Raw genomic sequence first — 14,542 nt, 5'->3', positions numbered from 1 at the left:
TAGCCAGGATGGTCTCGATCTCCTGACCTCGTGATCCGCCCATCTCGGCCTCCCAAAGTGCTGGGATTACAGGCTTGAGCCACCGTGCCCGGCCAGGACCCTTCTAAAGTAAGGCTAAATGCTAAGTGATGGGGGAGAGAAAAAGGACATAAATAACTCCTACTCTCATGAGGTTAATCACTAAATCCTATTTTTCTAGAATCACCTGGCCTCTCTAAGCCCTGCAAATGAAACTGAATTTCACACTCAACACTTGGCTCTGACTTGCAATGAGGAAAACCGAGAATTGTGTTATGTCACTGTGTATTGCTTGTTACCTGGGATCAAGAGTTGACTTTTTCATGATTTGCTCCATTACCTGTGTGCTTCTTATCCCAGACCAAACTAAGCTTTTTTCTACAGTTCTACAATTTACAGTTAGTATACAAGAGTGGTTCTCAAAAATATAGTCTCTGGACCAGGAGCACCTGGGAACTTCTTATAAATGTAAATTCTCAGGTCCAACCCTAGACCTGGTGAATCAGAAACTCTGAAGTAGGGCCCAGCAATCCGTGCTGCAATAAGCCCTCCAGGTGTTCAGGAACCTCTGGCATACAGCAGGTAGAAAAATGTGTTTCCTTCTGTAGCTCCAAAGCCAAGAATACTGTATGTTCTGTCTTGATATGAAACAATGACATGCAATTAAAAGACATAAATCTCCTTCCTACTTCCACCCTCCAGCCAATGTGTTTTATTTTTATGAGTTCAACAACAAAACAAGTGGCAATCAGAGATTTCATCTAAAAAGTATATTTACAGGCATCAGTTCTCATTCATCCTGATCTCATCCAGTATCATTTATATCCTCTTACATCTAAAGTTTTAGAAAAGGATCTTCACAATGTAAGACTCAGGCACACTAGTAGTTCTATGATAAAAGACCAAGTAGATCTGAATGTCCAAACTTACTAGAGAAGGAAAGTGGAATCACTGGCTATATTTTCAAATTGCATTCAACAGGAAATTAAAGTTTTGAATTTTTTTCACCTTCATCCTTCCAAGTTAATAGAATTAAACCAGAATACTCCATTCTTCCAAAGCCTCTAGCCAGGCAAATTTTACTATATTACTTCTTGCTTTTCAATGGATATAAAGCAGAGTCCTGGTAGGCACATTTTGTATACCTGCGAAGATGCAAAACTAAACAGTTCCCTCTGTTCGATATTGAAACAAAAGTCCTGTAAACCTCAGATGGTGAGTGTAACACTTCAGCACTAGCACAAAACCTCAAATATAAAAAGATACCAAGAACACCACTAGCAAACAAAAGTAAGCTCTTGGCCGGGAGCAGTAGTTCACGCCTGTACTCCCAGAATATTGGCAAGCCAAGGTGGGGTAAGTCAAGAGTTCAAGATCAGCCTGGGCAGCATAGCAAATTCACATCTCTACAAAAAAAATTTAAAAATTAGCTGGGCATGGCAGCACATACCTGCAGTCCTAGAGCTACCTGGGAGGCTGAGGTGGGAAAATCACTTGAGCCCAGGAGTTTGAGGCTACAGTAGCTAAGATCATGCCACTGCACTCCAGTTAGGGTGACAGAGAGATCTAGATATTACATTCTGTCCTGCCCCTGTTTCAACTAAAATCACTAAGTTAAAATGTTTTCATTCAGCAGGATAAAAATTAAGTGAAATTTGACTTTGGTGCTTTGCAAAAAATAAATAAATAAAGTGAAATGACAAATTACTTACTGGGAGAAAGTATTTGTAACCTCAATGACAGATAAAAGGTTTGTATCCCTAGCCTATAAAGAAATCTTTAAAAATACTCAGAAAAAAAAAAAAATGAATGATTTCCAGCAGAAAATGAGGAATGGAGAAACCAGCACTTCCCACAAGAATAAAAATGGCCAATGAGCATATGAAAAAGACTCAAAAGCACTAGAAATCAAAGAAATGTAATGAAAACAATGAGATTTTCTGCTGAAAGACCAGCAAAGATGACAAATGGAAGGGGAAACTGGAGCTCTGTCCCTGTTGGTGGGAGTATAAACTCAACCAATTTTCCTACAGGATCATTTGAACATTCCTTTTAAAAATCCTAAAACTGTTTTACATTATTTTCCTCTAGAAATTCTACTTCTATGACTTCAGTGCAAAATCCTTACTTGAGTCCATTAAAATACATATAGAAGGAAATTCACTTCTGGGGTGGCAATGATTTACTTAACATGCATCCAGCTATTAAAAATGATGATGCCAGGATATATTTCTGCCATAGAAACATGCTTAAAATATAGTAAGTGACAAAAGACCATATATTATGATTTTATGTTTATATGCATATGTTTATGTTTATATGCATAAAAAGTGTAAAAAGCAACAAACCAGAATGTTTTGAGTGGCAAAATTACAGATTTTTCTTTATATTTTGTCATCCAAATTGTTACAAAAAGAATGTAATTTCCTTTGTAATCAGGGAGAAGTGTTATTTTCATTTATTTATATTTACATTTCTTTTCTTTTTCTCTTTTTTCTCCTGTATGTATCCCATGTAGGCTAGAGAGCTTAAATCCCTGCCTCTTGAGAGAAATCAGCCCATTTTCAGGATGTGCAGTACACAAAGCTGACACATCTTCCCTTTATTTTTTATTTTTATTTATTGATTGATTGATTGATTTTGAGATGGAGTCTCACCCTGTTGCCCAGGCTGGAGTACAGTGGCGCATCTTAGCTCACTGCAACCTCCATCTCCCAAGTTCAAGTGATTCCCCTGCCTCAGCCTCCTGAGTAGCTGGGACTACAGGCATGCACCACCATGCCCAGCTAATTTTTGTATTTTTAGTAGAAAGGGAGTTTCACCATCTTGGACAGACTGGTCTCAAACTCCTGACCTCAAGTGATCCATCTGCCTTGGCCTCCCAAAGTGCTGGGATTACAGGCATGAGCCACTGTGCCTGGCCAGTCATATTATTTCTAAAAATTTCAGTGACATTTCAATTAAATTAAATTTAATTCTTACTGACCTGATCCCTTATCCTCTGTTTAATGATAGCTTCCAGTTGAAAGGCGTTTCCTCTGTAATTACAGGCACTAAAGGAGATGCAACATGTATTCATTAGGTAGATATCCACTAAACCACTGATTCTCGCATTGTCGTCCTTAGACCCTCAGCATCAGCCACATGAGGGAACTTGTTAGACATGCAAATTCCTGGGCCAGCCCCACACCTCCTGAATCACAAAGTGGGGAAGAGGGACAGCTATCTGTGCTTTAATAAGCCTTGAGATGCTCCCTGAAGTTTGAAAACTACAGAACTAGAATACATACGGTAGTAAGTGCTCATACTTTACCCAAGATACCTAGGGACCCTTCCCCTCTTTTCCATTCTCTTTTCCATTGAAATAAAATGAGAGCTCATTTTGACTTAATGGGTATAAGAAAGAAGGCAATGAGATGACCAGGTTTTCAAGTTAAGGTTTCAAAATTTAATCAGTGGATAGTGACAGGATGCAAGCCTTCTAAATAGATTACTGCAAGAAAGCTGATTATAATCTATACATTAGGTATCATTAGTATATTGATGTTAATTTTTGGGGGTGGATTAACGGTATTGTGATTATATAGGAGAATGTCCTGGTTCTTAGAAGATATCTGCAAAAGTACTTAACAGTGAAATGCTATCATACTGGCAACTTACTTTGAAATGATTCAGGGGGAAAAAGGGCAAATATACAATCTTCCATACGTGGAAGAGAGAAAACAAATATGACAAAAAGTTAACTAGTGAATCCAGGTGAATAGCATACAGATGTTTACTGTATGATTTTATCAACTTTTCTGTGTTTGTAAGCTTTTAAAATAAAAAGTTGAGGAAAAAGAAACACCACCCCAAATCTATACATGAAATGGAACCATAGAAAAAGCACAGAAGTGAACACTTTGCAGAAGAGGGCAGCATACCCATCCGGACAGCAGGGTCAGAATGCAGGGTCTCCTCCAAGAGGCTATTCTCTGGTCTCTTCTGTGCTGTCACTTCCCCCCGATGCTGCCAAGGCTTTTTTCTAATAACTCTTTTTCTAAAGATGTAATTTTTGTCATTCATCTAAGAAAGAGACAAAATAATTAGTATACATTTAGAAAATAAAATTACACTTATACTTGTGTAAAAAAAATACTTTGAAAAGTGGGGAAGCAAGAAACGTACTGTTCTACAACTCTGTTCTGTTCTTACCATCTTTTTATTCTGCCAATGACTTCCTATTCCTGCTACCTATGGTAGGGTGAGTTGCAAATGATTTCTTTTCCTCGTTGATTTAAAATGTCATGTTTACAATATACTAAACTCCCTCAGAAGCATTTGGGTTTATTTCTGGGCTCTATTCTATTCAAGTGATCTATCTGTTCACAAGCCACTATTAATTTTGATTACAGCATCCTAAAGTTAATTTTTTTTTTTTTTTTTTTAGATGGCGTCTCTCACTCTGTAGCCCCGGCTGGAGTGCAGTGGCACGATCTTGGCTCACTGCAAGCTCTGCCTCCCGGGTTCAAGCCATTCTCCTGCCTCAGCCTCCAGAGTAGCTGGGACTACAGGCGCTCGCCACCACGCCCAGCTAATTTTTTGAATTTTTAGTAAAGATGGGGTTTCACCGTGTTAGCCAGGATGGTCTTGATCTCCTGACCTCGTGATCTGCCCACTTTGGCCTCCCAGAGTGCTGAGATTACAGGCACGAGCCATCACGCCCAGCCAAGTAATTCTTTGATTAGGATATTAGTATTTGATGGAGCCTGACCCTTTGGACTCTAAACTCAAATTCTTACTATCTCTAACTTCTAAAAGACAACAATTATGACTTCAGTGCATAAAATGCCAGATTTTTCAGCTACCTTAGAGAATTCTCTTATTTTTCTAATATCAGTTCATTTTATCCATTTGGTTTTCTCTCCGAACACTAATGTTTTCATTTTAGTATCCCTAATCTTTTTTTTTTTTTTTTTGAGACAGAGTCTCGCTCTGTTGCCCAGGCTGGAGTACAGTTGCACGGTCTCAGCTCACTGCAACCTCTGCCTCCCAGGCTCAAGCAGTCCTCTCACTTCAGACTCCCAAGTAGCTGGGACCATAGGCACAGGTAACACGCCCAGCTAATTTTGTATTTTTTGAAGAGATGAGGTCTCACCATGTTGCCCAGGCTGGTCTCAAATTCCTGAGCTCAAGTGCTGAGAGCTCCTAAGTTCCCAAAGTGCTGGGATTACAGGTGTGAACCACAGCTCCTGTCAGTTTTCCTAATCTCTTATCTTTATCTTTTGTAGTTGCACTTGCTTATGTGGTTATTAACTGTTAGCGTTAATTAACAGGGGTAACTGTAATACTGGACACTTTGTCTTATTCTTGATCTTAAAGGTATGTTTGTAGAATTTCACCCATCATGCATGACGGCAGCTTTTGGTTAGATGTATTTATAATCCACTAGGTATAAAAATAAATTAGAAATAAATATTGAATTTTATCAAATGTCTTTCTAACATACATGGAGGGAACCGTGTATTTTCTCCTTAATGTCTTGCAACCAGGAATCATACCAGATCTTCTAACAGTAATTCAAAAGAATAAGGTTCACGTGGTTGTGTGGCATAATTTTTCCACTGTGCTGTGTTTGCATCACTAGTCATGAATGAGAGACTGTGTTTTAATGCTACCTTTGTCAGGTTTGGGTTTTCATGTTCTAATAGTTTCAAAAAAAAAAGTTTGAAAGTTCTACTTTATATGTGAAAATTGCAATGAATTATTTGTGATTTACTGAAAACTTCACTTGAAGGTCTGATATAATTTCAAAGCAAAACCAAACCTTTTTTTCTTTTGTGTGGGGGGAGGGTGGAAGGCGTGGGATGGGAGGGCAACTCATTGATACTACATTGTTGTTTTTTTCCCCCCCTTTGGAATTTATCTTCTAGGGACAATCTGACAATGATGAATTTAATTTAGATTCGCAGATTTTAAAAATAATTCTTTTGATATTCTTGGTATAGTTTATTTGCCTGCTCTCCAGCTCTGTTGCCCAGGCTGGAGTGCCGTAGTCCAATCATAGCTCACTGCAGCCTTGAACTCCTGGACTCAAGCGATCATCCTCGTTAAGCCTCTCAAGTAGCAAAGACTACCGGCTCACACCACCACGCCCAGCTCATTTTTTACATTCTTAGTGCAGACGGGGTTTCCCCATGTTGCCCAGGCTGGTCTCGAACTCCTGGGCTCAAGCAATCCTCCCTCCTCAGCCTCCTAAAGTGCTGGGATTACAAGTGTGAGCTACTGTGCCTGGCACTATTCTCATTTTTATTACAATAAAATTTTAAGATTGGATAAATAATACAGCCAAATTATTGCAGCCAGACTACATCTACTAAAATTAAATGAAATTTCACTTGTCTGAAATCATGACATACTTTGGAAGATATGTTTGTCATAGTATTAATTAAAATTACGGCTATTTGGCACTCACCAAAATCTGTGGAGCACGTTAAAGACATAGGCTGTATCCTCCAGAGCAGTCAAAACAGTTACAAGAAGAGGCTCTCAGGACAGCTTTGTCAGGAGAGACATAAGATACGTATAAAGACATAAAGGAGAGAGAAGAGAAACAACCCTTTTACACACAGGCCCCAAATGGAAAGCTACAGGCTGGGTAATGCAAGCACTGGTTTTTGCAAATCAGATGCTTTCCATATGGCATCTCCATATAGTGTGCTTTTGCTTTAGAGACTAGCAGCAAGATTTCCAGTTTTCTATTTGTTTGTTTGTTTGTTTGTCTGAAGACAGGATCTTGCTCCCCGACCAGGCTGGAGAGCAGTGATGTGATCATAGCTCACTGCAGCATCGACCTCCTGGGCTCAAGTGATCCTCCCACCTCAGTCACCCGAGCCACTGGACTACAGGCATACACGTACACCACGCCCCACTAATTTTTGTATTTTTTGTAGAGACAAGGGCTCACTATGTTGCCCAGGCTGGTCTTGAACTCCTGAGCTCAAGTGATCCTCCCGCTTCAGACTACCAAAGTGCTAGGATTACAGGCGTTAAGCCACCGCACCTGACCAAGATACTTGTTTTCAAAGGATGGTTAATAGTTACAATAAGAAAAATAGGGAAGGCTGGGGCACAGTGGCTCATGCCTATAACCTCAGCACTTTGGGAGGCCAAGGCAGGAGGATCACCTGAGGTCAGGTGTTCGAGACCAACCTGGCCAACACAGTGAAACCCCATGTCTTCTAAAAATACAAAAATTAGCCAGGCATGGTGGAATGCACCTTTAATCTCAGCTACTCAGGAGGCTGAGGCAGAATCACTCGAACCCAGGAGGTGGAGGCTGCAGTGAGCCGAGATCGCGCCATTGCACTCCAGCCTGGGTGACAGAGCAAGATTCCATCTCAAAAAAAAAAAAAAAAAGAAGAAAAACAACAGGGAAGATTTGTTAGTAGTCTGTGAGTTCCACAATCATGTCAAGCATATTAAAAATTCTTTAAATTCCTTTTTTTTTTTTTTCAGAGTCTTGTTCTGTGGCCCAGGCTGGAGTGCAGTGGTGCAATCTCGGCTCACTGCAAGCTCTGCCTCCGGGATTCACGCCATTCTCCTCCCTCAGCCTCCCAAGTAGCTAGACTACAGGCGCCCGCTGCCATGCCTGGCTAATTTTTTGTATTTTTTAGTAGAGACAGGGTTTCCCTATGTTAGCCAGGATGGTCTCAATCTCCTGACCTCGTGATCCGCCCGCCTCCGCCTCCCAAAATGCTGGGATTACAGGCGTGAGCCACCGCACCTGGTGTAAAATTTCCTTAAATTCCTAATTACTTTTTCCTGTCTTTTTTCAAAACAGGATTTAAATTCATCAGAATTTTTCTTTACATTTAAAACACCTGCATCTTCAGTTGCTTCATCATACAGCAAAGCAAAGGTTACTCTCTACAAGCTTTCTTTACATTGTTTACTGTCTTCATTTTCTTCCAGGTCATCATCTTCATTCCTACACTACCAAAGCTCTTATAAAAAGAAAGAAACTGTTTTCCATTAGAAAAACAAAGGAAGCATATTTCCCTTAATAAAGTTCTTCTTTTACATGCCTAATGCAACCAAATACTCAGAACTTCCAAAATCATTCAGTTATTAAAGAAGAGAAGGTATCGTTTAAGTGAAATACTATGTAAGAAACAGAACAAAAAGCGTCTAATATATAGAAAATAAATTATTTATCAATCTATAACACAAACCTCCTATCTCACAAAAACAACAGGATTTTTGGGGCACAAAACCAAATCAAAGTTCCTGGTAAGAAAGGTTTGATTGCTACTGCCAATAATATTTTTCTTCATTAAGTGATCTTTAATGTCCCTTTAAATCCAGTGACTTTCCTCTGGCTATCTTGAGAATATCTGATAGGAGAGAATCTAACTTCCAAAAACAAACGTATGTGAAAACCACAAGTACAAACACATGATTGGGCAATTCTAGATCACAATGTAAAGGATGGTTCAAAATACTCACATTTCAGAAATGCCTAGTTCTTCTGCTTCTTCTTCAGCAATTTCATCATCTTGTTTGAACCCAGCTTATCATCATGATCACTTGCTATGTCTTCATCACTTTCAACTGGACCAAAAAAATCTTTGTACTTCACATTTCTGGAACTTTTACCTGACTAAAATAAACAGATTTTTTTTTTTTTTTTTTTTTTTTTTTTGAGACGGAGTCTCACTCTGTCACCCAGCCTGGAGTGCTGTGGCCGGATCTCAGCTCACTGCAAGCTCCGCCTCCCGGGTTCACGCCATTCTCCTGCCTCAGCCTCCCAGGTAGCTGGGACTACAGGCGCCGCCACCTCGCCTGACTAGTTTTTTGTAGTTTTTAGTAGAGACGGGGTTTCACCGTGTTAGCCAGGGTGGTCTCGATCTCCTGACCTCGTGATCCGTCGGTCTCGGCCTCCCAAAGTGCTGGGATTACAGGCTTGGGCCACCACGCCCGGCCAATAAACAGATTTTTAAAACTATTAATTAGGAATAGAAAAATACATCATTATATATTTGTATGTATACTGTATGTCTGCATTACTAACTTAATAACACTACAAGTCAAAAATAGTTACCAGGTGAAATTGGCAACTAAAAACACTACCATAAAACTATTATAAGAACAACTGCAACATAAACTGAATGGAAGTACAGATTCATTTATAACCGATAAGATAGAGCATAATATTTCTTAGCTCTAAATCTTCTAACTACATCTCTCCTAGAAAAACAGAACAAAAGCTAATTTGAAGAGGAGGAAAGTGCTCTCTCCTCTCTCAAAACTTTACCTTAAGTTTTTTTACCTCCAAACCGTCCCCCTTCATCTTCATCAGAATCAATATCTTCAAAAAAAAAATCAGTATCTTCCACCTCATCATCATTATCATCTTTTCGTTCCTCTTCTTTTTCTCTGTTTTCTAAATAGGCCTCCATTTCAGGGAGCTGGGAGAATTTCTCGTCTACTGTGGACTTTTCTCTTGGTTTTCCATGTCCTTTGTTTTGCACCTTGCTCTGCTGTTCCAATTTGTTGATATCAAAGTCAAGATCAGAATCCACATCACTGAAAACTGGGCTTTTCCTCAGTTCAAATTTGCTTGTTTTTAGCTTTCTTACCCACTTCAGGATTGTCACCACCTATATCTGACACTTCCTCTCTCTCCTCTAAATCTTCTAGGTCCTCCTGGCCACCAGCCTCTGTCTCTGAACCAGCCTCTTCACGCTCCTGTTCTTCACTCTCTGGGAGTGAAGACTGATATCTTCATCTCTGTTTCACTAACTGCATTTTGGAAGCGTTGTAAAATTGGTTCGTTTTGCAATTCCAGTTGTTGCAAAGTCTGCTCATCATCAAAACTTTCTATCACAAGTTTTTATAAAGGGCTTCCACGGATCCCACTATTCTCTAATATTTTATTAAAGTTATAAAGTACTTTTGTTAAAGAAGTGAACTTTGATGCCAGTCCATCTTGAATCCTATTGGGAGGAATTAAATGAGATTTAGAATTATAGGTAATAATTTCACAGCCCTCTTAATTAAAAGAAAAATAAAAACTCCAACTCTTCTGTAAAATCAAATTTGAAGTGTAAGTATAGATGCTGGCCCCAACAACCTATAAGCTGATGAGCCACAATGATATATAAAACCTGTCAACCAAGGATTTGTGAATCAGCTGTATAGATTTTAGGCAGGAAAAGCATTATAAATCGACTTTCTTGGAGATATATAGTGAATTAGCCTAAAATTATCAACTCAGCTACATTATACATCATTCATTCATTCATTCCCTTATTTCTTCAGTGATCAACATTTGCTTTGGCTACAGTGGTCAAGGAAAACCTCTCTTAGATGTGACATCTCAGATGAAACCTACAGATAAGGATAGTCTTATACAGATTGGGTAACATGTATTCCAGGCAGAAGAAACAGCAAGAACAAATTCTCTAAGATGCAATTGCGTTTGGTAAGCCGAAGGAATAAAAAACGAGCATGGCTGGAGTGTCATGGAGGCAGAAGACGAAGCTGGAGAGACTGAAGGGAGCCAAATTCTGCAGTGCTCAAGGGTAAGAGTTTGCCATTTTAAGTGTAACAAGAAAACATGAGAAGATTTTAAGCAGAAGGACGAAATGATGATTTACACGAAGGAAGAAGAAAGGGAGGAGGAAGGAGGAGGAGGAAAGTAGAGTGAATAGAAGGTTGATGAAGCATTCCAGGCAAAGGCTGATGGTGATTTAAGCTAGAGTTAGAGCAGTGAATATGCTGAGTACAGTTTAGAGGTAGAACTGACAGGATTGCTAAGGAATTAGATACAGAATAAGAGAAAAATGAAGACATCAAAATAGCAGCCTGGTTTTATGTGTGAGCAACTGGAAAGACAGAACTGCCATTTACTGCGATAGGCAAGGCTTGAGTGGTGGAGCATGGGGAAAGGACTTCAGGGGATGGCACAGTACAGGTGGGTAGAATCAACATTCTACTCTATTTTGGACACTGAATTTGCGATGCTGAGGGTACCAAAATTTAAAAAATTGTTAAAAGCCTTACAGTGCGGATATCCCAGTTGTGTGCTACTGAATTCCAACTAAGCTCAGTCTGTAGTTGCTGTGAGCCAGGGACTCAAGGGAGAGGTTGGAGTTAAATGAGTCATAATTTTATAGATCATATTTGAAATTCTTCAACAAAGTACGCATAAAACGCTTGTGCTGGGAAGAGACATGAAAGTTCTAACTCTCAAGAAGCTTAGTTGGGGTGGACAGACAAGTGATAAGTTTGTACTTTCAATAAAGTATGATGACAGGTAAACACTGAGTGCTTTAGGAGCACAAAGGCGGAAGGAGAAACCAACACAGTTTGTGTGTAGGGGGGTGTGTAGGGGGATGGGGGCAGTAATAAGCCTCAAAGGGAGCTTCTAGGCGTTAATAACTGAGGTTAGGTTCATTTCAATAACATTCAACTGAGAGAGCCATACTGTAAAAATTTTTAACCATTTTGAAAATTTTGATAGCCTAGGAAAGTATAAACTCCGAAATGTGGGGAAAAGTGGTTTACATTTCCCTTACCTTCCCTCAGCTCCACAATTTGCCAGGAGTCTGTAGCTCGCGTCCACGTGCGACCCCAGTCCCACCCGAGCTCGGGATCTGCGCACTTACGTGAGGATGCACTGGTGCCAGCCGGTGGCTCTGACGACCTCTGTAAGACACCCTCCAGGGTCTGTCAGCGCCAGGCCCGCGGGGCCATGGCTGTCTGCTACTCCGGACGCAAGCTGGAAGCAAGACAAGAGAGCCCCTAGGAAACGCACAGCAAGGATGCGCCTAGCGCAACTTGGAGCTCAGAGTGGAAAGTTCTAGGGTTCGCAAGTTCCGGACTCACCCCCAGCGGGAGCCAATGGCAGCGCAAGCGCCTTCGCGTGTGCAGGGGGGCGGGAAACAAAAATTGCCACTGGTCAACCTAAGCGCCTTTGAACTGTCCCCAAACTTCGCTTTGTACTTTTCAGGGCCCAAGGGATGGCGCCTCCTGGCTTTAATTTCTGCTTTAGGTAAAGTGGGTGTGTAATATGCGGTAGGAAATCAGCGGCCTTCGCCACGCCCCCTGCCGGGTGGGGTCGCCCCGCCCCTCCCCGCCCCGCCCCGCCCTCCACGGCGCAGCTGGCTGGGTCAGCTGCTAATGGGGACACAGTGGAGATGGCGGGCGTGCTGAAGGCTGCGGCCGCCAACGCTTTAGGTGAATACCGGGCGCCAGTGAAGGTCGCTGTGGGTCGGGCATGTGGGAACGGAGGCCAGGGGGAGAAGGAGGCCTCAAGGTGGTCAAAGCACCTTGAAGATGCATTCTGTCCCCCGGGGCGCGTTCCACGGCGGCTGCCGGCACCTAGGCAGAGGGTACCTTCCAGAAACACCTCAGCTTAGCACGGGGATGGCCTTGTGCGTGAGTTCCACTGCCACTTGGGAGCTGTGCGCCCTGGGCGCTGCACCTTCCAGTATGTGGGCGGGAGAGGCGGGGGATCTTGCCCAGCGGGTCCGGCAGGGCAGGGACGGAAGTAAATGGAAGCCGGTAGGTAAGTGTTATTTTACCGGACACCCATAAAGAAGCTGGGGAGAAACCAGAAAGGAGAGCAAGTCTTGTTAGAAAAAAAAAAAAATTCAGCTGAACTGCAGGCATGACCAGCATTCTGTTGGGAACACTCAAAGGTCAGTATTGGGAGGAATACAGAAGGAGTTACTTTTCCACGTGCCCTAGTAAGTTTATCATCGCGTGCATAAATGGAAAGATAAAGCATGTGGATTTAGAAACTTCCTTGATTTCTCTCTTCCTTCATTTTTTTAATTGTCTAGATAAAATAAGTTATAACAGAAACTCGAGTTTTCTGATGCTCACTTTCTTTTTATCCTTTTTTTTCCCCCTTTCTCCTTTTATGAGAGGCAAGTGTTTCCCTTAATCTGAGATTACATGCCAAGTGGTAAAGGCCCAGAGTTACTCCGGGACATTCGTGATAAATCCTTCTACCACCAGAGCCCACATTCTTAACCATGAGGCATACTCATTTCTTAGGTGATACACAAAATCGGAAGGTGAAAATATAAATAAAAAAATGAGTATTCGGGAAAAGGTATTTTTATATCTGTATTTTTAGAACTGCACACTTTAATGATTGACGGTTTGGAAAGAGTATGACTTCCAACAGGCCATATACTTACTGCAAGAACTGAATGGAGATAAAGATGCATTTTTGTTTTGTAACTTACACTTCTTGGCATAAAGTAAAGAAAAAATGAAAATAGTGCATTCCAAAAACTGGTTTTGATTTGTCCTATTAAGATACTTGAAACTTCATGGCTCCATTTGTATGTGTGTGGTTGAATATACGTAAAGTAAAATTTAGCATTTTAACATTTTTGAGTGTATAATTCAGTGGCTTTAACTACACTCACTTTGTTGTGCAACAGTCACCACCACCCCTCTCCTGAGCTTTTTCGTCTCACCAAAACTGAAACTGTTCCCATTACACACCTGCCCACTCTCCTCTGACCCAGCTCTTGGCAACCACTGTTCTACCTTCTCTGTGAATCTGACTACTCTAGGTGCCTCATATAATGTGGAATCACATAGTGTTTTTCTTTTCTGTGTTTGGCTTGTTTCACTTAGCATAATGCCCTCAAGTTTCATCCATATTGTAGCATGTATCAGAATTTACTCTTTTTTTTTTTTTCTTTTTTTGAGAATGAGTTTCACTTTTGTTGCCCAGGGTGGAGTGCACCATCCCGGCTCAACGCAAACTCTGCCTCCCCGGTTCAAGCAATTCTCCTGCCTCAGCCTCCCAAGTAGCTGGGATTACAGGCGTGCACCAGCACACCTGGCTAATTTTGTATTTTTTGTGGAGACCGGGTTTCTCCATGTTGGTCAGGCTGGTCTTAAACTCCCGACCTCAGGTGATCCACCTGCCTCAGCCTCCCAAGTTGCTGGGATTAGCAACCACACCCTGCCTACACTCCTTTTTTATTAACACTTCTGTTCTTAAGTATCTTATGCATTTATCCACACATGGTTGTACACTGTATTTTATTCATGCAAGCAACCTTTATTAGAATAATTGGAATAATCATAAATTATACATTACAGTATTCAAAATAATGCAGTTCTGCTGCACCATTCTGAAATGGGAGGCAGAGAGACCTAAAACTGAAGAGTTGTGAATTTCTACCAATTGAGGGCAAACCTGAAATAAAAATATCTTTAAAAAGTTAGCCTGATTGTCAGTAATCATTTCATAATTTATACATATATTAAAGCATACATTGCATACATTGTATTCATTGAAGATACATAATTTCTATGAGTCCTCATACCTCAAGCTGGAAAAATGTCAAAGGAGAAAATATAATAATTAAGAGTTCAGTTCACAACAAACTTTTCAGAACACATTTTTATCAGATATAAAGCTCTGTTACATTTTAACTCCTTTATTCAGGGTTCTCTACCCAGTTTGCTTGGTCTACACAGTTTCACCTTTGGATTTTTATTGTTGGAT

At 40.8% G+C, this 14,542-nt stretch overlaps 1 pseudogene; it reads right to left on the bottom strand.

Annotated features, from left to right (window-relative positions):
• Positions 1-2,989: 2,989 nt before the first annotated feature.
• LOC105514960 lies at positions 2,990-11,757 on the bottom strand (annotated as a pseudogene).
• Positions 11,758-14,542: the final 2,785 nt, after the last annotated feature.

Source organism: Colobus angolensis, unplaced genomic scaffold (genome assembly GCF_000951035.1).
Source record: "Colobus angolensis palliatus isolate OR3802 unplaced genomic scaffold, Cang.pa_1.0 Scaffold251, whole genome shotgun sequence".
Classification (NCBI taxonomy): Eukaryota; Metazoa; Chordata; class Mammalia; order Primates; family Cercopithecidae; genus Colobus; species Colobus angolensis.
Note: the sequence above shows the minus strand (reverse complement) of the source record. Positions and strands in the feature narration are given on the sequence as shown.